A 23,755-nucleotide genomic window follows, 5' to 3' on the forward strand; every position below is an offset into this window, starting at 1 on the left:
AAAAGGGAGCGCCACATCACGCCCACCATGGACGACATCGTCGCCGACCTCAACGGGGCGAAGTGGTTCTCTAAACTTGATCTCAACGCGGGTTACCACCAGTTGGAACTTGATCAGAGCAGCCGATACATCACGACTTTCTCCACCCATGTCGGGCTCCGGAGATACAAGAGGTTAAGCTTTGGAGTGTCATCGGCGGCTGAAGTGTTTCAGAATGCAATAAAGGAAGTTCTGTCCGGGCTGAGTGGGGTCATCAACTTGAGCGACGACATTCTGATCTACTCGAACACGCTGGAGGAACACCATGCACATCTGAGGGCCACCCTACAAAGGTTACAGGAACATGGACTAACCCTCCACAGGGAAAAGTGCTCGTTCTACCAAGAAGCGGTGGACTTCTTCGGCTACCGATTCACGCGCGAAGGGCTCCGAGTTGACCCAAAGAAGGCGGAAGCTATCCAGAATGCCAGCACGCCCAGAAACCTCACCGAGGTGAGAAGCTTCCTCGGGATGGCCACGTACTGTGGCCGATTTATACCCAACTTGGCCGACCTGGCCGAGCCCCTCCGCGCACTCACTAGACAGGACCATGAATGGGAATGGACTAGCGCAGCAAACCAAGCCTTCCAGGAAATCAAGGCGAGCCTTCTGGACAAGGCCACGATGGCTTACTTCCAGCCACGCAGGAAGACCGAATTGGTCGTGGACGCCAGCCCCGTAGGCCTCGGCGCTGTTCTACTGCAGGAATATGGCCAGAATGACTGGAAACCTGTCGCATATGCGAGCAAGGCTCTCACGGACACTGAAACGCAATATGCTCAAATCGAGCGAGAGGCGCTAGCCATCAAGTGGGCCTGCCAACATTTTCACTTGTATCTCTGCGGCCAACCCTTCACCATTGTGACCGACCACAAGCCACTCCTGCCCCTGTTCACCGGGTCCTCCAGGCTTGCCCCACCGCGGATTGAACGATGGGCCGTCCAGCTACAAGGCTACAATTTCACCCTAGTCTTCCGGCCCGGCGCCCAAAATCCAGCGGACTATCTGTCCAGGCATCCGGATGTCACCAGAAAAGCAATCCCACTGGCGGATAGTCCATTGGTGGAGGAATTCGTCCACATGGTGTCCGTGGCTGCCTGCCCGGAGACCCTCACCCTGCAGGAGATTGGAAGAGCCACCGCTGAAGATGAGACTCTGACCCGCGTCAAGAATGCCCTGGACACTGGAAGCTGGACGAGGTTTCTGGAAGGAGCTCAAGGACTTCGTCCGGAGATTAGCCATGCCCGACAACAGCTATGGCAGATCCGCCATGAATTGAGCGTCGGCGATGAAGGCATTATACTGAGAGGGCATCTCATTGTGGTGCCAGCAAGCCTCCAACAACAGACCCTCGTGATCGCTCACACGGGCCACCAAGGAACAGCCAAGACGAAGGCCAGACTACGCAACAAAGTATGGTTCCCGGCCATGGATCGCATGGTGGATGAGATGGTGCGCTCTTGTCATGCCTGCACCATCACGGGGTCAGATCCGGCCCCAGCCCCAGTCATCACTGAAGAAGCGGCGACAACACCCTGGACCCAGCTGAGCATAGACTTCGGGAGCTTCCCAGATGGTCGACACACGCTGGTCGTCGTGGATTCTTTTTCAAAATTCCCTGTCGTGGAACTACTCTCCTCCACAGCATTTGGACCAGTCAAGAAAGCGTTGGACCACGTCTTTGCCACTATGGGACTCCCGGAGGAGGTGAAGTCGGACAACGGACCCCCTTTTCAAGGGCGAGAGTTCCAAACATACCTGGAGGGCCTAGGGATAAAACACCGCAAGATCACACCATTGTGGCCGCAAGCAAACGGCGAAGTGGAGAGGCTCATGCGGACTCTCAACAGGGCGCTCCGCATCGCCGTCAACGATGGCAAAGACCCGGAAGCTGCGTTAGACCAGTTCCTGAGTGCATACCGACAGACCCCGCATAGCACCACCCACTGCGCACCGGCGCATGTCCTGTTCAAAAGAGCACCAAGAGGCAACATCCCTGCATCCTCTACATGGACCCCGGAAGAGAGAGATGGTGATGCCATCCAGGCAAGGAGAACAATCACGAACCAGAAAGCAAGCGAAAAGAGACATGCTAGACACCCAGGGTTGCAAGAAGGGGACATCGTTGTGGTACAAGATCTGCACCCTGGGTGGAAATTTAGAACCCCGTTCGAACCAGAGCGATGGGTCGTGGAGAAAATTCAAGGAACAATGGTGACGGCCCGCCTCGGCCAACAGACTGTCACACGGAATGTATCTTGTTTCAAACGAATAGGAGTGCCGGATGGCACTCCCCAGGAGGCCGACGAAACCATCGATGTCGGCGCAGATGGTCCGGGTGATGGAAGAACGGGGGCCCAAAACTAAGTGCCCCTCCCGAGCCGTGACCAGCCAGGAGAAGACAGGCGTCACCTTGGTGTGCCCCGAAGTGAAACAACTGGGTGCACTTCTTCCTCCCGAGATGAAACAACAACCCCGGCCGGGGCTGTTGAGTCTCCTGCCCGGTCCAACCACAGATACCACCTGCGGCCCAATCCTGGGCCAAGCCAAAGACTCCGAGACTTTATGTGCACTTCCCCTTAGCCATTGTGTTTGGACAGTTTACATGTGAACTAAATTGAAGGAGGGATGTAGAGAGCCACCCGGCCTCTCACCTACATTGTTGCAACACACACACACGCACGCCTTCACCCTCGGGACGGGCACGCCCCGAGGTATATATTAAAAGCGCGGAAGACCGCTCGGGGTCTTTCCGGCATACCCTACAACTAAGTGTGTGTGTCCCATTCTTGTGACTTAGCGCTGCGCGCGAGGCCCTGACCTCGCCCACCACATGAACCACGAAAGCTTTTCAACGAGCTATCCTAAAGCACTACTTTTTTTTCGAACGACTTTTTAAACCACGAAAAGAATCACCTCGCCAATGGCCAATAGATGGCAGTATTGTAATAACAATACTTCATCGACATTTTTTTTAAATTGCTCATTACCCATTTCTTTGATAATTTATTCTTCGTATTTTTTTTATATATAGTCGTATTTTTTTATACCTCACAAACTCCAAATTATTTTCAGCTGCAGCCCTTCACATGGGATTTGTGACACCTCTCCTTATTTCATCCTTTTTAACAACGTGTTAAAGCTGAGCCGGCTGCTGATTAAACCACGGAGTCAGGGGTCATGGCTTCAGCCCTTAATTCTGTAAACTTCAATGCTGACAGCCCAAAATCTTTCAAGACGGATTTCCTATTGCAGAGCCTTTTAATCACGTCTGCCTGATGTTTTTATAGCAAGTTTTTATGATGTTTAAAAGTGAAGTCTGGCGCCCGGTTGAACAAAAATTTTCTGTTCCTTTACGGCGGATTTCTCGCACTCCAGGGAGCAATCAAGGTTACTTTCCTTTGATGTCTTTTCTGTCAGTATCTTTAATACACAGAGATGACTTCCTTTTGACTTAAAGTCGTGCGTGGGTAGCGTCGGGCAGAGATGAGTGACGTAACACTCGAACACTGCCCAATCAAAGTGTAGTTGAGGGGTAGGGGGGCGGAGAGAAGTGATGGACTTCACATACCTCCAAGAAGTATGATTCTTCGTTGTAAAGGACGTTATTGAAAAGTCGTGGTTCAGGACTTCGTGGTTCAGGACTGTAGTGTCCTGCTGGACACGTTCTAGTCTTTTACAATATGTAACCCACACTGATACACCCACCCACCACCAGCGTCACGGGTCAGGTGACCTGGCGAATAAAGGGGGCCGAGCGCTCGTGCTCGTGGCCAGTTTACCAAGCTACTACCATGTGTCTGTGCCTCCATGATTTAGCCTAATGAGGGCCTAGAGCCCGACACGACAAGGACTTTGTGGAATGTGAATCTTCGTTGTTAAGAGTTCGTTGTTAAGGTAAGCCGTTGTTTGAACTTCGTTGTTTAGGATGTTTCCCAAAGAAAATACTAGGTCAATGCCAATGTGTGCTTTTAGGGTCTGTTTGAAAATCAGACAGGTGATATTGTCTAATGTGAAAGCACTTGTTTTTGAAGTTGGTGAGTTTCTACACTAGGAATGCAAATGTAACCTCTCTCTCAGTCTTTTTCTATTACATGTAGTTAAAATACCAAAACAACTATTGGCTTACATTTTCGCTTGGACAGAGGAGACAGACTAGGTTATTTCTTTCCCTTCTACAGATTTTCATTTTTTTTATTTCTATGCAGCCATAAATAACAGGTTTAAAAAAAACGTAGGGTAGCTAAAGCAAACAAAGAAGCACTTGCCTCCCAAAGCCAAGTCAGGAACAAGATCTGGGAGGAATGGATCAAAGGGGCAGGTGTTAGGATGATGTCTGAGCAGAACATCATTCTTTTATGCCCCAACTTAAAGAAAAAATCACTTTAAAGAATAAGTATACAAACATGAAGAACGTAATGTTGCAATAAAGATATACAATTAAAATAGAGAGGGGGGAAGGGTCGTGGTTTGATGCAAATGAAGAAGGGTGCCTGATACCTTGGAAGGCAACGGATATGTCAGGTGTTTCTTGATAGCTAAAGTGCAGCACAACATTAGAGCTTAAGGGATGCTGCATGTTTTTTAGGTACCGCTCTAAGACGTTACTGAAACTTCAGAGGCTGTTTAATGCCCTGCTTATCTCCTGCTTAGTCCTATCTACCAATTTTTTGTGGTGGCGTGTCAATGCTTCTGACACTCCTTCAAACAATTATTAGGAATAGTAATATATAGAAATTCTAGCCTGTATCCTGATAGAGGATACTGTATCCTAGCATCCGCCAATTAGTCCTTGCCGCTGCCCCCACCTCCCATCCCCACACCTCGCCCTCTCGCATAGCATCTAACAACCACCTCACACCCAGCTCACATAACTTTCCCCGCAATGGTCCCGGATCCTCTTCCTCTCTGAGCTTGCCTAGCCCTCCTCTCTCCCCGCCTCCCAGTAACCTAGCCATAGGGGGGTCGAGCTCCCCCACCTGGCCGCCCGCTCATGACACCAGATCCTGTCCTCCTGGTCCCTTTCCCGCAATCACATCCTACACCTTTAGACTTTGAAACCCTGAACACCAGAGCATCCACCATAGTTCAGAGAATCCAGAAATCCCTATGTGATGTGAAGAACATCCTTCTCCTCACTGAACATTCTATCACCACCTTCAAGCCCTCCCTTAACTCAGTCCTTCCCTTGCTCACCATACCCACCCTCCAGCCCATGCCGTTGAACAGCAGACACCTTCGCCCTTGCAAACTGCCAAACTACCTCTTGGAGGAGGAAACTTTAGCCCTCCTCTCATCCTACACGACCTCCCCTGACGCCCCTTGTCCTCCTGACAAGGAAGTTGATTGCCTGATTCCCATTATCACAATCAATACCAATAGATCATCATCCCTCTGTAATAGAGGAGTAAACTGCAACCTAACACAAGTACCTCTAACCTCCCCTTCTTACAACACTTGCACCGATGCTCCACTCTCTGGCCTCTTTCTTAACTGCCGCTCAGCTGCGAGACATGCCTCGGACATCGCGGCCCTCATCCTAAGCCATAAAACTGATGTATAGCCATCCTAACTGAGTCATGGCTCAATGATTCCTCATCTCCTACCTAGACTCACTGGTCCCACCTAACTATAACATCTTTAGACTTGATTGACAAATAAAAAAAAGTGGAGGCATTGCATGCATCTACCGCTCAGACCTCCTTGTCACAGAACTCCATGCAGAACCCACGGACTCCTGTGAATAACTTGCTCTATGCATTAGTAAAAACACCACTCAGTTATGCAAATTGCACGTCTTCTTACCCCCCCAGGCAAGAATGACACTTTCACGGATCTCCTCATGGAAATCATCACTGCTAAGGTCTACCCCCACTCCAATGACATTTTCCTCGGTGACTTCAATCTGAATTGGAACGACTCCAATGACCCCCAAGTCAACGCCATCAATGTCTTCCTTGCCGACCAATCACTCACCCAGGTATGCACCCTGCCTACCAACACAAAAGGTGCCACTTTGGAGTTGATAATCGCTAAGGAATCAGCGATCAGACTGAATTCAATAGTGCCATGCGACTGGTCAGACTACCACGCCATTACCATCACAATATCTGACCAGTGTCTGAAATGTCTTGGACAACCGGTGAAACCAAAACAATGGCTCAGAGACACTAAGAGCCTTGACCTTGAGATGCTGACTGCTCGCTGCGAGAGCGACCTACACCCCCCCTTAATCTTTCTAAGGTAAATGACCTCACTGAGCACCCCAATTCGACTATGACTAACATGCTGGATGATTTGGCCCGACTAAAACTCAAAAGGTTCCAAATCAAAGACAAAAACCCCTGGTTCAGAAGACCCCTCAATAACATAAGGAGAGCTCTCCGACTCAAAGAAAGAAATTGGAGGCAGCACCCCTCAGCTTCCCATCTTAATCTACTCCGCCAGGCCAGAAATACTTACAACAAGAATATCCTCTTGTCCAAAAAAGAGTTATTTAAATCAGAACTGGAAAATGCCATATACAGACCAAACAATCTCTTCGAAATAGCGAAACTTTAATCAAACAAACTAGCAAAGTCATCAAAAGAAACAATGAAATCCTTAATAACCTGTGATGAGTTCTCCTCCTTCTTCACAACCAAAATTAACCTGCTACGCAACAAACTCAATGCCTCCTCAAACTTTCCTCCTCTACCTTCTGGGACTCATCTCTCCTCTCGTCCCCTCCAAACAACACCCAAAAACAAGGCTCACTGGTCCAACTTCGCACTTTATGATGACCAGTCCATCTCAAAAATTCTAACCTCCTTAAAACCGAACACCCACTTCAACAACCCACAATTATCAACGCTTCCTTTCTTCAAGGATCCATACCTGACTCCCTGAAATCCAGGCAAGTCATCCCCATCCTAAAAAAACCACTCCGAATCCTGCAATTCCAGACAGCTTCAGACCTATTTTGAATTTGTTCTTTCTTGCGAAAGTGCTGGAGAAATGTGTGCAGCTACAACTAAGCCAACACATCGATAATTTCAATTTACTTGACGATTTTCAATTTGGGTTCAGGCCTGGGCACAGCACTGAAAATGCTATTCTTCATATTGTAGACAATGCTCTCTTAGCACTTGACCAAGGCAAAACCTGTCTCTTGATCGTTCTGGATCTCTCCTCAGCATTCGACACAGTCAACCATGAGAAACTTCTTGATCCCCTCAAACACAGAATGGGCCTAGGAGGTACAGTCATCAATTGGTTTGGTTCCTTCCTCCAGAACCGCACCAAGAGATTCTTAGACAACAACAACCTATCTGCTCCTTCCCCGATCTCTATCGGTGTCCCTCAAGGCTCTACTCTGTCCCCTACCCTCTTTAATCTCTACGTTGAACCCTTAGCTGAAATTCTTCGCACGGCCAACATCTCTTTCCACATATACGCAGACGATACTCAGATATACATCCAAATTTCCTCTCTTGAGGAGATTCCCTATCTGAATGATGCCCTGAAATTAACTGTTCAATGGCTCACCAAAAACCATCTCAAACTGAATGCCCAAAAAACAGATTTCCTTCTCATCTCCACCACTACAATGACAATGACATCCCTGAATGGATTAACTCGATCACAGCACTCAACTGCAAGACGACCATAGTGGATTCAGCCAAATCCCTCGGGATAACTTTGGGTAGTAATCTGAATATGCACGAACACATCAACTCAATGGCCAAAACTGCCGGATTCCATCTGAGCTACTTAAAAAAACTAAAACCTTTGCTAGAAACTGCTTACCTAAAAAACGCAGTTCAGGAGCTAGTTATTTACAGAATTGAATACGGCTGATCTACCCTATCTGGCCTACCAAAGGCTTCAACAGCCCTCCTGAAAGCTTGCCTCAACGCAGCAGTTAGACTCTTATCTGGCTCAAACAATTTGACCACATTTCACAACATCTGAAGGCCTTGAACTTGCTTCCTCTTGAAGGCAGAATCCAGCTCAAACTGGCCTGCATCATTCACAAAGCCTTGTACACAAACTCCCCGAAGTATCTCACCCAGAAAATTATGATATCCGGGAGAACCAGAAACTCCCGGTCCACCAAAGACCATATGCTCCAGCCACCCCGCTTCTGCAATTTAAAAATATATCAAACTTCAAAGAAACTTTATTCAGTTCTCAAATATAAAAACCATAAAAGTTATATATGTAGCAGCAATAGTTAATAAGATCACATAAAACCATAATACAGATTAATGCATACACCCAGAAACCGAATCAGAGTAAAACACAATATAAAAAGAAAAAAAAAAAAAAACATTTATCCCACGATGGTAATTCAATGTAACGATAGTAAAATAGGCAACACCGGAAATCCTATATACAAATGTTACAAAGGGGACGGTAAAATAAAATCATTTGGTGACCTACAAGATGGTTAACATCTGATCTAGGAGAGCCCTGCATTTTACTGCAGATTTGAGGAAATTGAGCGCAAATAAAACCGAGCCCTCATGCAACAATTGAAGATAAATGAGAGCTGGGCGAGCCTGTCTGAAATTCCCCCCTTCTTAAAATCGGGACAAATTAAGTTTTTCCTAGGGCATGCGTAAAAACATATAACCGAGCGTTCTTTGGGGCCGCACCAAGAATCTGGAACCCACTACCTCCCTCCATCAGAAGAATTCCTACTTTGTCGCGCTTCAAAAAGGAAGCAAAAACATTCCTAATGAGCAAATTCCTCCACTAACTCCCCCTTTGCTGCGCTTACCGCCTTTTTATGGCTTTGTCTATCTGCATAATCTCCTGTATTCGCTTGGCCCTCTCCTTATATTAACTGGCCCTCCTGTTTTACTGCTTACATGTTGTTAGACCTGTCAGCCTTTTGGTAGTCCCTCCTAATTATTTATTTATTTTGTCCCCTTTTTGACCCTCAATCTTTTTATTTTCTATGTTCACTGAATTTTTGAGGTGTTGACCCAGGGGTTAGGTGCTCTTTGCCCTCATAGTTTTTCCTGAGGCCTAGGGGCCTTCCTGACTGGAATTCACAAAACACACAAAATGGTGGCTTATAACTGCCATAACGGTCACCTCAGGTAAGGGGCCCATAGTTTAGAATAGGGACCTTCCAGAACCTTCTGGCCTATTCTGGACACTTGAGGCTAAAGGTATAAAAGGCCAACTGTGGGGCAGCCATTTTGTCTTTCAGTGAGGGACAGCTGGAGTTCAGGCTGTGGGTCTGGAAGGGGTAGGGCCTTCAGAGGGTGGACTTCTTTTCAAAAGGTTGCCTCCCTACTGGGATCACCACCCCCATTCCTGTAGACCTGACCTAGTTAGTATACCGACCTGTTGACCCTGGACAGGGAATTGCCTCAAGGAGAGAGAAGGAATTGACCCTAGCTTGAGGGGAGGGATGTGAGAAACAGCCCCCCCCTGTCCAGTATTGAGGGCTAGTTGGACCCTTGAGAAATTTTGTAGGACTGGGACCCCCGGACCGAGGGAAATAATCTTTTTCCTCCTCCTCTGGCTGTTGTGCCCTACTGCTGCCTGCGCTTAGCTCCTGACTCCTCACCTTTGTTTAGAGGCGCAGCCAGGGGTTCCATCCTCCACCTCTAGAGTCCGTGGTGAGGAGAGTCGGGACTCCGGAGGAGTGTTACGCTTGCCCTGCGGCCCATTGCTGACGGGCCAGGCTGGGGACGGTTGGAGCTGCGGTGGTGTGGCCGAGCGGAACAGGCAGCCAACCAAGCCTGAGGAGGCGCGATACTGCGCAGGCCCCGAACCGTGCTCACTTTCCCTGAGGGGGGCGGAGATCCCGTCAGGAGGGGCCTAGGATCGCGCAGGTCCAAAGGGAGGCCACTACTCATGTGGGTTGAACGGAGCAGCCTCTGCCCGGGGCCGCTACACTTCTGCGCCTGCGCTGGGACGCCGATCGTGAGGAAGACGACGAAGGCGGCCTGAGACGGAATTCGGAAGGAGCCGGCCACGGAGCCTGTCCCAGTGCGACCTCCCCTCGGGGCTGGCTTGGGTGATAGACGGCCTGGCCCTCGAGGGAGGCGCTGCTGGGGTAAAAGGAGCCTGTTGAGGAGAGCTGAACCTCTGGGCTGGTACAGTGTCAATGGACAGACTCCAGTACATTCAACCACAAGTAAGGAGTGAACTGGGAGCTGTTGGGGGTCTGGGGTTTTTCGACAAAAAGGTTCCAGGAAGGAGATTCTTCCCCCACTTATCCAAATCACTGACTGGAAGCACAGAGTATCAAGGCAGGAGAAAGTCCTTTGAACCCAGTGGAGAATTTTGCGTAACTTTTCCTTTACAGAGCTAGGAGGGAAAGATCCCTTTAAGTTCTCCTTGACAGTAACCTGATATAGCCTAGTGGAGCAGGTCGGAGGATTTGCTTCATTCATTTGTCCTAGAAGGAAATCCCTTTTTCTCTCTTTTTGTAGACAACAGACTCTGCACTACATTGTACAAGGCTAAATAGCTCCAGTAATGCCTGTATAGAAGAATCTATTTTGCTGTGTAATATCGCTTGAGTTAAGAAACAATGCGTTGCTGAAATCTGGTGGAGGAGGGAGAAATAATTAATGTAAATAGGAGCAAAACTGTCAGTTGAGGTAAACCAGAGTGTACTGAATCCTTTTATAAAACAGCTGATGAAATTCTTTCTGTTCAGAGCATGAATGCCTTGAAATAATATCGGAGTCTTACTTCTCATATTAGGAAATGTACTGATTCAGAGAATATACCTGATTCACAACATCATAATCTGAGCATAAAAGGGGAGAATTGTTTTTGAATCTTGTACCCCAGTCCTCTTATGTGTTCCCAGAAATAAGTGTAACTGGAAAGTAGCCTGAAGGCTGATTTATTAGAAAACATGCAACATCGGAACCAATTTAAGGAAAGATAAAGCTTTTCTACTTTTATAAAAATTAAGGTGTAGTGTCATTTTTGGATGGATGGGCATTGAGTTACTGAGTGGGTGAGACGTAAACTTAACATATGTACCTTGAGATAAGCCTTCCTGTTTAGTGCCAAGCTACCCTATGTGACTTGGAGACCCCAGGTCCAACATAATTGGTGTCCAGCGGTGGGATGAGAACTGTGTTTGCGTCCACTCTATAGTAACCTAGTGTACTCCATAGGCCTACACCTGGAGTTTTCTCCTGGCGGACTCCCTAATTATATTTTTTTGGTTTTCCAAATTTACTCCTGGTGGTGGGTGGAGGTAGCTTCGAATTGCCCTTTGAACCAATTCCTCCCGAGTGGCTGTCCCAATATCTCTTAGTTGCAAAATGGAATTTGCTCTGGAGGAACTGGAGACCTATACTACAGCCCAGCTTAGAGACTTTTGCCAGAAGATGGGAGTTTTTTTTAAGCGTGGTGCCAAGAAGGGGGAACTCCAGACCAGTTTGAGGGCTTGGGTGGCAGCACATGGAGAGGGGAAGGAGGAGGAAGAGGGGACGGACCGGGACACAGTCGTAGGGGTAGATGGATTGTTCCAACCTGAGATGGGGAACCTACTACCAGGACCTAGGACCTGTTCAAGGGAGGGCAGCAGTGTCTCCGGAAGAAGCTTAACCGAAGCTGAACTAGTGGACAGGAGGGAAAAAAGACAGCTAAAGTGGGAGTTAGCTAAGATGGAAAAGGAGAGGGAGGAACAGAGGATGGCTCACAAGTTGAAACTTAGGGAGCTAGAACTCAAGGCCCTACAGATGGGACCCTCCAATTCTCCAAATGGTGGCAGCGAAACAAAAGAACTGACCAGGATACCCAGACCCTACCTACCTAAGGATATAGTTGCCAGCTACAGCCCAGGGGATGACATCGCCAAGTGGCTGGCTGCCTATGAGGTCTCCTTAAGAGCCCATGGGATCCAGGAAAAACACTGGGGGGTGGTTTGTACAAATACATGCCTCCTACTGGACGGGACACACTATTGGCCCTAGAGCAGGATGAGCAGACCCACTACCCCAACATGAAAGTGGCGCTACTTCAGAAATTTGGACTGACCCCAGAGAAGTACCGGCAAAGGTTCAGGGGAAGTCACAAGTTAGGCACACAGAATTGGGTCGATTTCCTGGACTATGCAAGGAAGGCACTAGAGGGTTGGATACAAGGCAGCGAGGTGAGGGACTATGAGGGGTTGGATGTATGACGTTACAACGCATACTTTTACAATGCCTACCTTTACAACGCATTTTTTACACCGCAACATCCATTACAACGCACACCATTACAACGCATGCCATTACAACGAATTCTTTGAAACTACCTTTACAACGCATTCCACTACAACGCATACTACATTTACAACGCATACCATTACAACGCATTACATTACATTGCATATAAGGTAAGTGTTGGATAGTGTAGGGGTAAAAATTACTATTCTAACTCCAGGGGTGCAACAGTAGGGTAAGTGTTGGATAGTGTAGGGGTAAAAATTACTATTCTAACTCCAGGGGGTGCAACAGTAGGGTAAGTGTTGGATGGTAAGTTATGCGTTGTAATGGTATGCGTTGTAATGACTGAGTTGTAATGGCATGCGTTGTAATGGATTTTGCGTTGTAAAAGTTTTGTTGTAATGGTAGTACGTTGTAAAAGTTGCGTTGTAAAGGTTGTATACCTGAGGGGTTGTACGACCTTATTCTCAAAGAGCACCTACTCGAGAAATGTTTTCCCGAGCTGCGTCAACACCTGGTGGACAGCAAGCTGACCAACCCCCGGAAGCTTGCAGAGGAGGCGGACATCTGGGCAAGTACCCGGGTGTCCTCAAAGGGGACTGGAGGGGACTCCCAAAGGGCCGGACAGGGCGCCCCCCAGAAGAAGGAGGGGGGGAGATAAAAAGCGGGAGTTCTCAAAAGGTCCCCAAAACAGTTTCCAGGGAAAGGGAACAGGATTCACCCCTAAGGCTAACCCGCCCCGAAACCCTCATCCTGGCCAAAGCCAGCAGCCAAGGGTTGTCCACTGCTTTGAGTGTGGTGGTGTTGGACATTATAAGGGAGATGTCAAGTGCCCAAAAAGACCATCCCCTCCCACCGGAGGAAAAGCCCCGGAGTCGCTAGTGTAGTGCTCGGGGAGGAGTTGCCCTTAGATAAGGGGGGTGAGTGGGCGGGTGTCACCTTAGTGTCCCTGGGAGATCGGGAGATGGTTCCTAAGATCCAGGTGCCCTCAAATACTGTAAGGTATGGGCAATGGGTCACCATCAATGGCCAAAGAGGGGAGGCTCTGAGAGACACAGGAGCCAGTATGACTATGGTAAGGAGTCAACTGGTGTCTCCAGAGCAGGTGATTCCACATGTACTCCACCCCGCCGCGATGGCTGACGGCAGATTGGGCCACTACCCTGTGGCGAGGTTCCCTTTGAGTGGGAAGGGGTTGCAGGTTCACTTCGAGTTGCCGTAAGCCCTGCCGTGGCAGTCGATTGTCTGCTGGGAAATGACATGGAGCACAATGCTTGGAAGGAGGTGGAATACCGGACTCATACGGAGATGCTGGGTACACCTGACTGGGCCTGTGCAAGCACAAGGTCTGCGACTACCCGAAGAGGGAGTTTGCCTGGGCTGGAGCCTGGAACAATGGCCCAGCCCGCAGCCAAAAAGGGAAAGACCCGAAGACAGGAGAAGCCTGCTTCGGCTTCCACGCCCCATGAGACAGATCGGCCACCTGAGGTGGTGGGCCAGGAGTCCGTGGAGGGGGAAGTAGTCTCCCTGGAGGACTTACCTATCCCTGCTGAGTGGCATGTGGAAGGAGGGACAACCAGGGAGGAGTTTTGTAAGGGCCAGAAGGAGTGCCCTAGCCTTGAGGGACTGAGGCGACAGGCCGAAGCCCAGGCAGCAGGGAACGTTGCAGGGCACTACCATATTTACTGGGAGGACGGACTCCTCTACAGTGAACCCAAGGTACCTTTGCCCGGTTCATCACGGGCCTTGGTAGTCCCTCAACGATACCGAGCCTTTCTTCTAGAATTGGCTCATGAGATTCCCTTGGCAGGACACTTAGGTCAGGACAAGACCTTTGCCCGGCTTGTCCCCCACTTTTACTGGCCTCAGATGAAAGGGGCCTCTGACACATACTGTCGGACGTGTGTATCCTGTCAAGCCAGTGGGAAGACAGGGGTGAAGCTGAAAGCTCCCCTGGAACCACTTCCTGTCGTTATCACCCCCTTTGAAAGGGTGGGCATCGACATTGTGGGGCCATTGGATCCACCAACTACAGCTGGTCACAGGTTTATCCTGGTTCTGGTGGATCACGCCACGCGGTACCCAGAGGCAATTCCTCTGAGGACTGTCACTGCACCTGTTGTGGCTAGGGCCCTGATGGGGATCTTTACCAGAGTGGGTTTCCCCAAGGAAGTTGTGTCCGACAGGGGGACCAACTTTATGTCAGCATATATGCGGGCAATGTGGGAGGAGTGTGGAGTGACCTACCGGTTCACCACTCCGTACCACCCCCAGTCCAATGGACTGGTAGAAAGGTTCAACAAGACCTTGAAAGGCATGATAAGAAGTCTGCCTGAGAGCCTGCGGAGGAAATGGGATGTCCTCCTGCCCTGTTTGCTATTCTCCTACAGGGAAGTTCCGCAGAAGGGAGTGGGCTTCAGCCCCTTCGAGCTTCTGTATGGGCACCCTGTGCGTGGACCTCTCAGCCTGGTGAAGGATGGGTGGGAAAAGTCTCCCAGAAAACCTCCCCAGGATGTGGTGAGCTACATGCTGGCTTTCCGGAGCCAAATGGCAAAGTTGTGGAAGCAAGCTTCTGACAACTTGGAAGCCAGCCAAGCATTCATGAAAGAGTGGTATGACCACAACGCTCACCCGGTGGAGCTGGAGCCTGGCCAGAAAGTATGGGTGATGGAACCTGGAGAGCTAAGTCCCCTCCAGGATCGCTGGACAGGCCCCTTTGAGGTATTGGAGAAGAAGGGTAAGGCCACCTATCTGGTGGATCTTAAGACCCCTCGACAGCCCCTCCGGGTGCTGCATGCCAATCGCCTCAAACCCCACTTGAGAGGCCCGAGGTCATCTTGATGATGGTGACTGATGGTGCAGAGGAAGCAGAAAGCGAGCCTCTCCCTGATCTCTTTTCGTCTCAAGAAAAGGATTGGTCGGTGGAGGGAGTGATTCTCTCCCCATCCCTAACTCCTGAGCAGCGAGAGGACTGCCGCCAGGTCTTGGAGCAGTACTCCTCGTTGTTCTCCCTTGTCCCGGGAAGGACCCACCTGTGTACCCATGATGTGGACACAGGAGACAGCCCACCAGTGAAGCCTAAGACCTACCGGCTGTCAGACAAGGTGAAGGCCAGCATCCACGGTGAGGTTACCAAGATGCTGGAGCTAGGAGTCATTGAACCTTCCAGTAGCCCCTGGTCCAGTCCGGTGGTTTTAGTACCAAAAGCTGCCCCACCGGGCACCACTCCAGAACTGAGGTTCTGTGTGGATTACCGGGGACTGAACTCAGTGACCAAGACTGATGCACATCCGATCCCTAGGGCGGATGAACTTATTGACCGGCTGGGAGCTGCCCAATACCTGAGTACCTTTGACCTTACTTCAGGGTACTGGCAGATCTCCCTGACAGATGGAGCGAAGGAAAGGTCAGCCTTCTCCCCGCCTGAGGGCCACTACCAGTTCTGTGTGATGCCCTTTGGGCTCAAGAACGCCCCTGCCACTTTTCAGCGGCTGGTGAACCAGGTCCTCTCTGGAATGGAGGCTTTCTCCGCTGCTTATCTGGATGACATTGCCGTCTTCAGCAGCAGTTGGGAGGACCATTTGTGTCACTTGCAAGCTGTTCTCCAGGCCCTGAAACAGGCTGGCTTGACGATCAAGGCCAGTAAATGTCAGATTGGGCAGGGGTCGGTTGTGTACCTAGGCCACTTGGTGGGTAGGGGAACAGTGCAGCCCCTCCAGGCAAAGATTGAGGCAATCATGGCCTGGGAACCCCCCAAGACTCAAACTGAGGTCCGAGCTTTCCTGGGCCTCACAGGTTACTACCGTCGCTTTGTGAAGGGGTATGGCACTATTGTAGCGCCCCTCACAGAGCTCACATCCAAGAAACAACCTCAACGGATAGTCTGGACAGAGGCTTGTCAGCAAGCCTTTGTGAAGCTGAAACAGGCAATGTGTGCAGCACCGGTCCTGAGGGCCCCAGATTTCTCCAAGGAGTTCATTGTCCAGACAGACGCATCAGAGCATGGCATTGGGGCAGTGTTATCGCAACTCAATGAAGAGGGTCTGGATCAGCCTGTAGTCTTCCTGTCCAGAAGACTGCTTCCCCGGGAACAGAAGTGGAGTGCAATTGAGCGGGAAGCTTTTGCAGTGGTATGGGCTCTGAAGAAGTTGCGGCCATACCTGTTTGGCTCGCACTTCCTGGTTCAGACTGACCATCGACCTCTTCGTTGGCTGATGCAAATGAAGGGGGAGAATCCCAAGCTGTTGAGATGGTCCATCTCCCTACAGGGAATGGACTTCCGGGTGGAACATCGGCCTGGAGTGGACCACGCCAATGCAGACGGTCTCTCTAGGTATTTCCGCCTTAGTGATGAGGACTCCCAAGGGGTTGGGTAGCTCTCCCCACTTTCAGCTGGGGGGGACGCGTGTTAGACCTGTCAGCCTTTTGGTAGTCCCTCCTAATTATTTATTTATTTTGTCCCCTTTTTGCCCCTCAATCTTTTTATTTTCTATGTTCACTGGATTTTTGAGGTGTTGACCCAGGGGTTAGGTGCTCTTTGCCCTCATAGTTTTTCCTGAGGCCTAGGGGCCTTCCTGACTGGAATTCACAAAACACACAAAATGGTGGCTTATAACTGCCATAATGGTCACCTTAGGTAAGGGGCCCATAGGTTAGAATAGGGACCTTACAGAACCTTCTGGCCTATTTTGGACACTTGAGGCTAAAGGTATAAAAGGCCAACTGTGGGGCAGCCATTTTGTCTTTCAGTGAGGGACAGCTGGAGTTCAGGCTGTGGGTCTGGAAGGGGTAGGGCCTTCAGAGGGTGGACTTCTTTTCGAAAGGTTGCCTCCCTACTGGGATCACCACCCCCATTCCTGTAGACCTGACCTAGTTAGTATACCGACCTGTTGACCCTGGACAGGGAGTTGCCTCAAGGAGAGAGAAGGAATTGACCCTAGCTTGAGGTGGGGGGATGTGAGAAACAGCCCCCCCTGTCCAGTATTGAGGGCTAGTTGGACCCTTGAGAAATTTTGTAGGACTGGGACCCTCAGACCGAGGGAAATAATCTTTTTCCTCCTCCTCCTCTGGCCGTTGTGCCCTACTCCTGCCTGCGCTTAGCTCCTGACTCCTCACCTTTGTTTAGAGGCGCAGCCAGGGGTTCCATCCTCCACCTCTAGAGTCCATGGTGAGGAGAGTCGGGACTCCGGAAAAGTGTTACGCTTGCCCTACGGCCCATTGCTGACGGGCCAGGCTGGGGACGGTTGGAGCTGCGGTGGTGTGGCCGAGCGGAACAGGCAGCCAACCAAGCCTGAGGAGGCGCGATACTGCGCAGGCCCCGAACGGTGCTCACTTTCCCTGAGTGGGGCGGAGATCCCGTCAGGAGGGGCCTAGGATCGCGCAGGTCCAGAGGGAGGCCACTACTCGTGTGGGTTGAATGGAGCAGCCTCTGCCCGGGGCCACTACACTTCTGCGCCTGCGCAGGGACGCCGATCGTGAGGAAGACAACGAAGGCGGCCTGAGACGGAATTCGGAAGGAGCCGGCCACGGAGCCCGTCCCAGTGCGACCTCCCCTCGGGGCTGGCTTGGGTGATAGACGGCCTGGCCCTCGAGGGAGGCGCTGCTGGGGGAAAAGGAGCCTGTTGAGGAAAGCTGAACCTCTGGGCTGGTACAGTGTCAATGGACAGACTCCAGTACATTCAACCACAAGTAAGGAGTGAACTGGGAGCTGTTGGGGGTCTGGGGTCTTTCGACAAAAAGGTTCCAGGAAGGAGATTCTTCCCCCACTTATCCAAATCACTGACTGGAAGCACAGAGTATCAAGGCAGGAGAAAGTCCTTTGAACCCAGTGGAGAATTTTGCGTAACTTTTCCTTTACAGAGCTAGGAGGGAAAGATCCCTTTGAGTTCTCCTTGACAGTAACCTGATATAGCCTAGTGGAGCAGGTCGGAGGATTTGCTTCATTCATTTGTCCTAGAAGGAAATCCCTTTTTCTCTCTTTTTGTAGACAACAGACTCTGCACTACATTGTACAAGGCTAAATAGCTCCAGTAATGCCTGTATAGAAGAATCTATTTTTCTGTGTAATATCTCTTGAGTTAAGAAACAATGCGTTGCTGAAATCTGGTGGAGGAGGGAGAAATAATTAATGTAAATAGGAGCAAAACTGTCAGTTGAGGTAAACCAGAGTGTACAGAATCCTTTTATAAAACAGCTGATGAAATTCTTTCTGTTCAGAGAATGAATGCCTTGAAATATTATCGGAGTCTTACTTCTCATATTAGGAAATGTACTGATTCAGAGAATATACCTGATTCACAACATCATAATCTGAGCATAAAAGGGGAGAATTGTTTTTGAATCTTGTACCCCAGTCCTCTTATGTGTTCCCAGAAATAAGTGTAACTGGAAAGTAGCCTGAAGGCTGATTTATTAGAAAACATGCAACAGCGGAACTAATTTAAGGAAAGATAAAGCTTTTCTACTTTTATAAAAATTAAGGTGTAGTGTCATTTTTGGATGGATGGGCATTGAGTTACTGAGTGGGTAAGACGCAAACTTAACATATGTACCTTGAGATAAGCCTTCCTGTTTAGTGCCAAGCTACCCTATGTGACTTGGAGACCCCAGGTCCAACACATGTCGCTCGCTGTTTTTGTACTGTACAACTTATTGTATATAACTCTTGCTTTTATCCTACTGTAGTCATTTCCCTAACCCTCATCCCTATATTTTGCCAATGCCTATCTTGTGCGTAACGTGTTTTCCCCTGGAAAGCGCTCTGATACCCTAACGGGTCATGTTCGCGCTATATAAAACCTCAAATAAAATTTTTCAAGAATTAAAAATATATTTGTTTATTTACCATTGATGTGCTCTATCATTAACGTTTTGGACACTAGTCTTTGTTTTTTGCTCCTAATAGCCTAGTAATATTTCTCCGAATTTCCAGTTAATATGCTCTTCCAAAATAATTTGGAGCACAGTGAGCTGTATTAATGGTCAAGTAGATGGCTCACATCACATGCTGACGGCATGGATTTATGTAAGATGTGGGGCCCCATACTGCTGTTTGTCTCACCATGTCCTTAGACACTGATTTACTCAAAAGGTTCACTGAAGACTTAGAAAATAAGAAGTTGGTGTCTGACATCAAAGCATTTTATTAAGTAAAATATTCCTATATATGTGGGCCTTTTAGAATCAGTCTCTCTTAGGAGACAAACATGACCTTATATTGTGCCTAAATCTTTTGCTTCTTCTACAGGTTCGAAACAGAGAGGTATAACCATCCTTTTTCTTCAATGTGCTGATCTGATGGGCAGTTATTATTTCGGCTAAGCAGGAAAAAGAAGCACAATGGTTAAGTCACAAGGGGGCATATGTATGAACAAACCGTTTTGCGAGTCCTTAATAGCGATTTTTAGTGAATCGCTATTAAGGACTCGCAAAATGAAATGTATGTAGGAATGACAATAACAATTGCGATTCCTTAATATTTCTTAATTGTGAATCGCAAATTGCGATTCGCAAGTAAGGACTACCTTCCCATTCATTCCTATGGGCCTAGAGGCCCGTAGGAATGAATAGGAGAACATTCGCAATTTGAGAGTACCCATTAGGTACTCGCAAATTGCGAATGTAATTTCAAGGTTGCAAGGGTGTCAAAAGGACACCTTGTTGCACCCCTGAAATATGTATGTGTGCACATGTGGTACACATACATGCCCTAAGGGCATGTATGTGCGCCACATCACTTTGAAAAATGCAAAAAAGTGCATTTTTCAAAGAAATTGCAAATTACCACCAACTTGAAGTTGGTGGTAGTTTGCGATTTCTTAAGGCAAAATCGCACAACTTGGGTGCTTCCTGCATTGCATTTAAGGAATCGCATTCCTTCAATTCATTCACAAAATAGGGAATTGCTAATTTTGCGATTCCTTATATTACAAGGGCCTTTTGGGATGATACATCCCAAACAGCTTTTTCCCGTTCGCAAACAGGCCGATTCTGAGAATCGGCCCGTTTGCGTAGAGGAATTAGGCTTCATACATATGCCCCAAGATCTTCTCTCCAGATGTTTGAAGACCTACCGCCACCAGGTAGAAGGTCCTGGTTCTTCAAATAACGAAATGATCCACAAATGTAACATTTGGCAGCATCTACCCCTGCTTCTTCAAAATTACTTATAAAGATAATATGCTCACTTTTGATGATCAAGCTGAGCTGAAAGAATTTATTCACGTCATAAAGAGGAAGAGAAGGAAACTGGAAAGACTTGAAATTTAATGATGTCATAGCCTTGAAACATTGCTGACTATGTTATTGCTCAGTTGTCTTCCAACAATCTTAAAGGATTTTAAAGTACATTTTCCTTTATTTTCATTCATAGGCTGTGTATCTTTGTAGGGAAATCACAAATCCCAATTGTTGGAATGTTGTCTATCCCTTCGATGGAGTTGGTTTATTTATAAAGTTTGTTTATGTTTGTGTCTGCATTACCTTTTGGCGATTCTTTGGGTAAGTTGTGTTTTCCATTTACACCTTTATTCTTTTTTTACCATATCTATGACCACTTGCATTTCTTTTAACTTTCTCTAAGCATATTCTTGCATTTGGCTTTATAACCTGTTCTTAATGCTTCTGTTGCTACAGAGCTAGGCGTGCCATTCTCTCGCTCCGTATTTCATAACTCAGTTTTGCATTCGGAGGTCAACTTTGTTTGCCTTTTTTTATGGCTGTCATATTTGGTTCACTTCCTGTCTCTTCTGTGTCACAACATGATATCTTCTTTGATCTTTCTAAATGTTTGTCTATTTCTTCTCCCGTTCTTTTTGTGTTCTTTGCAATTTCTATGTCTTTCCTTTCTCACGTACCATGAGCTGTATGCAAGGTATAATTGTAATGCATAGGCATCTATTTCATTATTATCATTTATGTGTAAATAATTGGGATGTCAAGGGTTTAGAAAAACCAGCTGAGCGGCAACAGATTTTGAACCACTTACCTAAATTAAAATGATATATTGCATCACCACAAGTAATATACAAATGAAGATGCTACTAAGGTAAAAAAAAAAGGTGAGGTAATTTGTTTATTTGCCTGCAATTGACAAAAAGAATGCTGAAGTCATTTTATGTCATAAAAAACCAAGCTGGGTTAAAGTGTCATATGAAAATGTTTCAGAAAGCAGATGGATATTAGCTTACCTTAACATTAATACTATTGGTTTATGCATATTAAGTGGCTATGGGCTTAATCAATCAGACACCTCTTTTTGGGACCATATTTCTTCTAAAATGTTAATGTATTGCAACATTAAGCTTACTTTGGGAAGCGACTGTAACTAAGCAATGGATCGTTTTATGGATGATATTCCAAGGATAGATTTGTCCTGAACGTTGAGCTGAAGCCCTTTATAAGGACTGTATTCCAGAGAGATTTGAGTGATCCTGGAGGATTTTTAATCCTGATACTAAAACATATACTTTTTACTCTCTAGTTCACAATTTTCAATCCAGGATTATGTTAGGATTTAGAGTTGGGACCCAGCGAAAAACCCTGACATCCCTTAGCCGTTCTACTGGCGAACAGAGCAATACGTATCGCCAAACACAGCAACCAAGGGGAGAAACATGGTTAAAGACTAAGAGAGAAATCCAAGATTGGAGCTTTGGGGACACTTCAGAGACATGACTTTGTCTAATGAGGAATTTCACACCAGTGTTGGCTTTAGAGCAGACTGCCAGTGCATCTGCAGCTGCCGCAGAGACCAGGGGGCGCCTTCGGCATAATTTATAGGTTTAAAAGGACCTGCTGCAGAGTTCCTTGTATGTCCAGCAGTTTCCAGGCAACAATAACAATGTCAAGACAACTGGTGATTAATGTTTTTGCTGAAGAGAAGTCAGGATTTTTTCTAGTGGCAGTTTGATTACTCATAAACTAGTGCAGGAGCTTAATATGCCTCCCGCAAAGACCGTGTATCAGCGCTGCATGCAAACTGCATTTTATAGGTTAGGATGTTATGTTTCCCCCCTTGTCTTTCTTTATCTATTTCTAATGTTAGTCAAGTTTTAGTTAGGATAGAAATACATTTTTATTAGTTAAGCCAACCCAGACCAGTGTTTTAAAAAAAAAATGTAAGCAAAACAGGGGCTATGGAGAGATAAGAGGCACTGTTGGATGGTGGTATTGTGGGAATCTGTGAAGTAGGTCATTGGGGCGCCAAAAAAGATTGTGGCACTGGGCGGCATCGACACTAAAGTCGGCCTTGTTTTGCAGTAACAAACAGCTGAGGTACTTTGGGGCACAAATTGTACAGGTGAGAAAACCGGTTAAAGCCAAAGGATCTTACCTGGGAGAGCAATATAGACTCACAGATTTTTAAAAGTGTTAAGTCAGAGATGAGCCTTGCGGGACAACACAATTAAGTTAAAACAGTGCAGATAGAAATGGAAGCAGCAAAATGAACTGTAATTTAAGAGAAATGTCATAACGATGTTAGTGTTTTCTTACTTATACCAAAACCGGTGAGCCTGGATAAAAGTACAGAGCGAGAGACAGTGGCCAATGCTGTGGACAGGTTCAGTGCCATCTAGTTCCAAGCTCAATCTCACGTGATCAGTCATAGCAAGAACAGCAGATTCTGCATTATGCGCCGATCTAATCCTGACAGCGAAGCATGAAGTACATCAATTACCACATATTCAGATAGCTGAATATTAATGGATTTTTAAATGATTTTAGGCCTCAAAGATACAAGAGAAATATGACAGAAGTCAGATAGTCGTGCAGGATCCATGCATGGTTTGTTCAACAATGGCGTGATGGTGGCTTTTTCCATACCAAAGGTATTTCGCCACCACAAGGGATAGATTGCACATACGACTGACATTTGGCAGATGAATTCAGCTGGAGTTTTAAAGATATGCTAAGGAAAAAGGTTTAGGGAGATCCAGATTTTAACAATAAAAGGAGGTCAGCGACAGTACTTCCAAGAGTATGGCAAATTTGCTATTTGTAGAGCCAGATGGTGAACAAAAGTCAGCAGTAAGCTGAATTTCTTGTACCTTTAGGTCAAGTGTGATAGAAATCTAAGTAGATGTTTTCAACATATTCTCTACAAAGCACTGCAAGGGTACAATTCTTGTCAAAAAAAGACACTGCATGTACATGGAAATCCCCAAACCCTCCCACAATATCGGACTGGCATGCACAATAGGAAGGACCCATTACTTTTGTTTTGTCTCGTTCGTTTTTGTTACCTCACGTAATAAAACCAATAAAGAGGATGTATTTAAAAAAAACACCATAAGGTTTTGAAACAGAATCTGCAACAAAGGTACTGAGTGGTTACATACCTCTGGTTTATTAAATTCTCTGACAATAGTGAAAGGCTTATGTGTGAGGTTTTTAGATGTCAGTCCCATGGACACCAATTCCTTTCCAATCTTGCAAATGTTTTTCTTCCCCAAGTGTAGTATATGTAAACCATCAGGCTGATAGAATATCAAAAGAGGTTTGGATCATGCGTACAGGGGCTAAGTCATTGAGGGCTT

The 23,755-nt window shown here is 47.4% G+C and overlaps 1 protein-coding gene across 1 annotated transcript in view; it reads right to left on the reverse strand.

Moving 5' to 3' along the window:
• IL2RB (interleukin 2 receptor subunit beta) overlaps positions 1-23,755 on the reverse strand; it is a 479,733-nt gene that overhangs the window by 173,333 nt on the left and 282,645 nt on the right. The window lies entirely within an intron of this gene.

The sequence above is a fragment of the Lissotriton helveticus genome, chromosome 1_1 (genome assembly GCF_964261635.1).
Source record: "Lissotriton helveticus chromosome 1_1, aLisHel1.1, whole genome shotgun sequence".
NCBI lineage: Eukaryota > Metazoa > Chordata > Amphibia > Caudata > Salamandridae > Lissotriton > Lissotriton helveticus.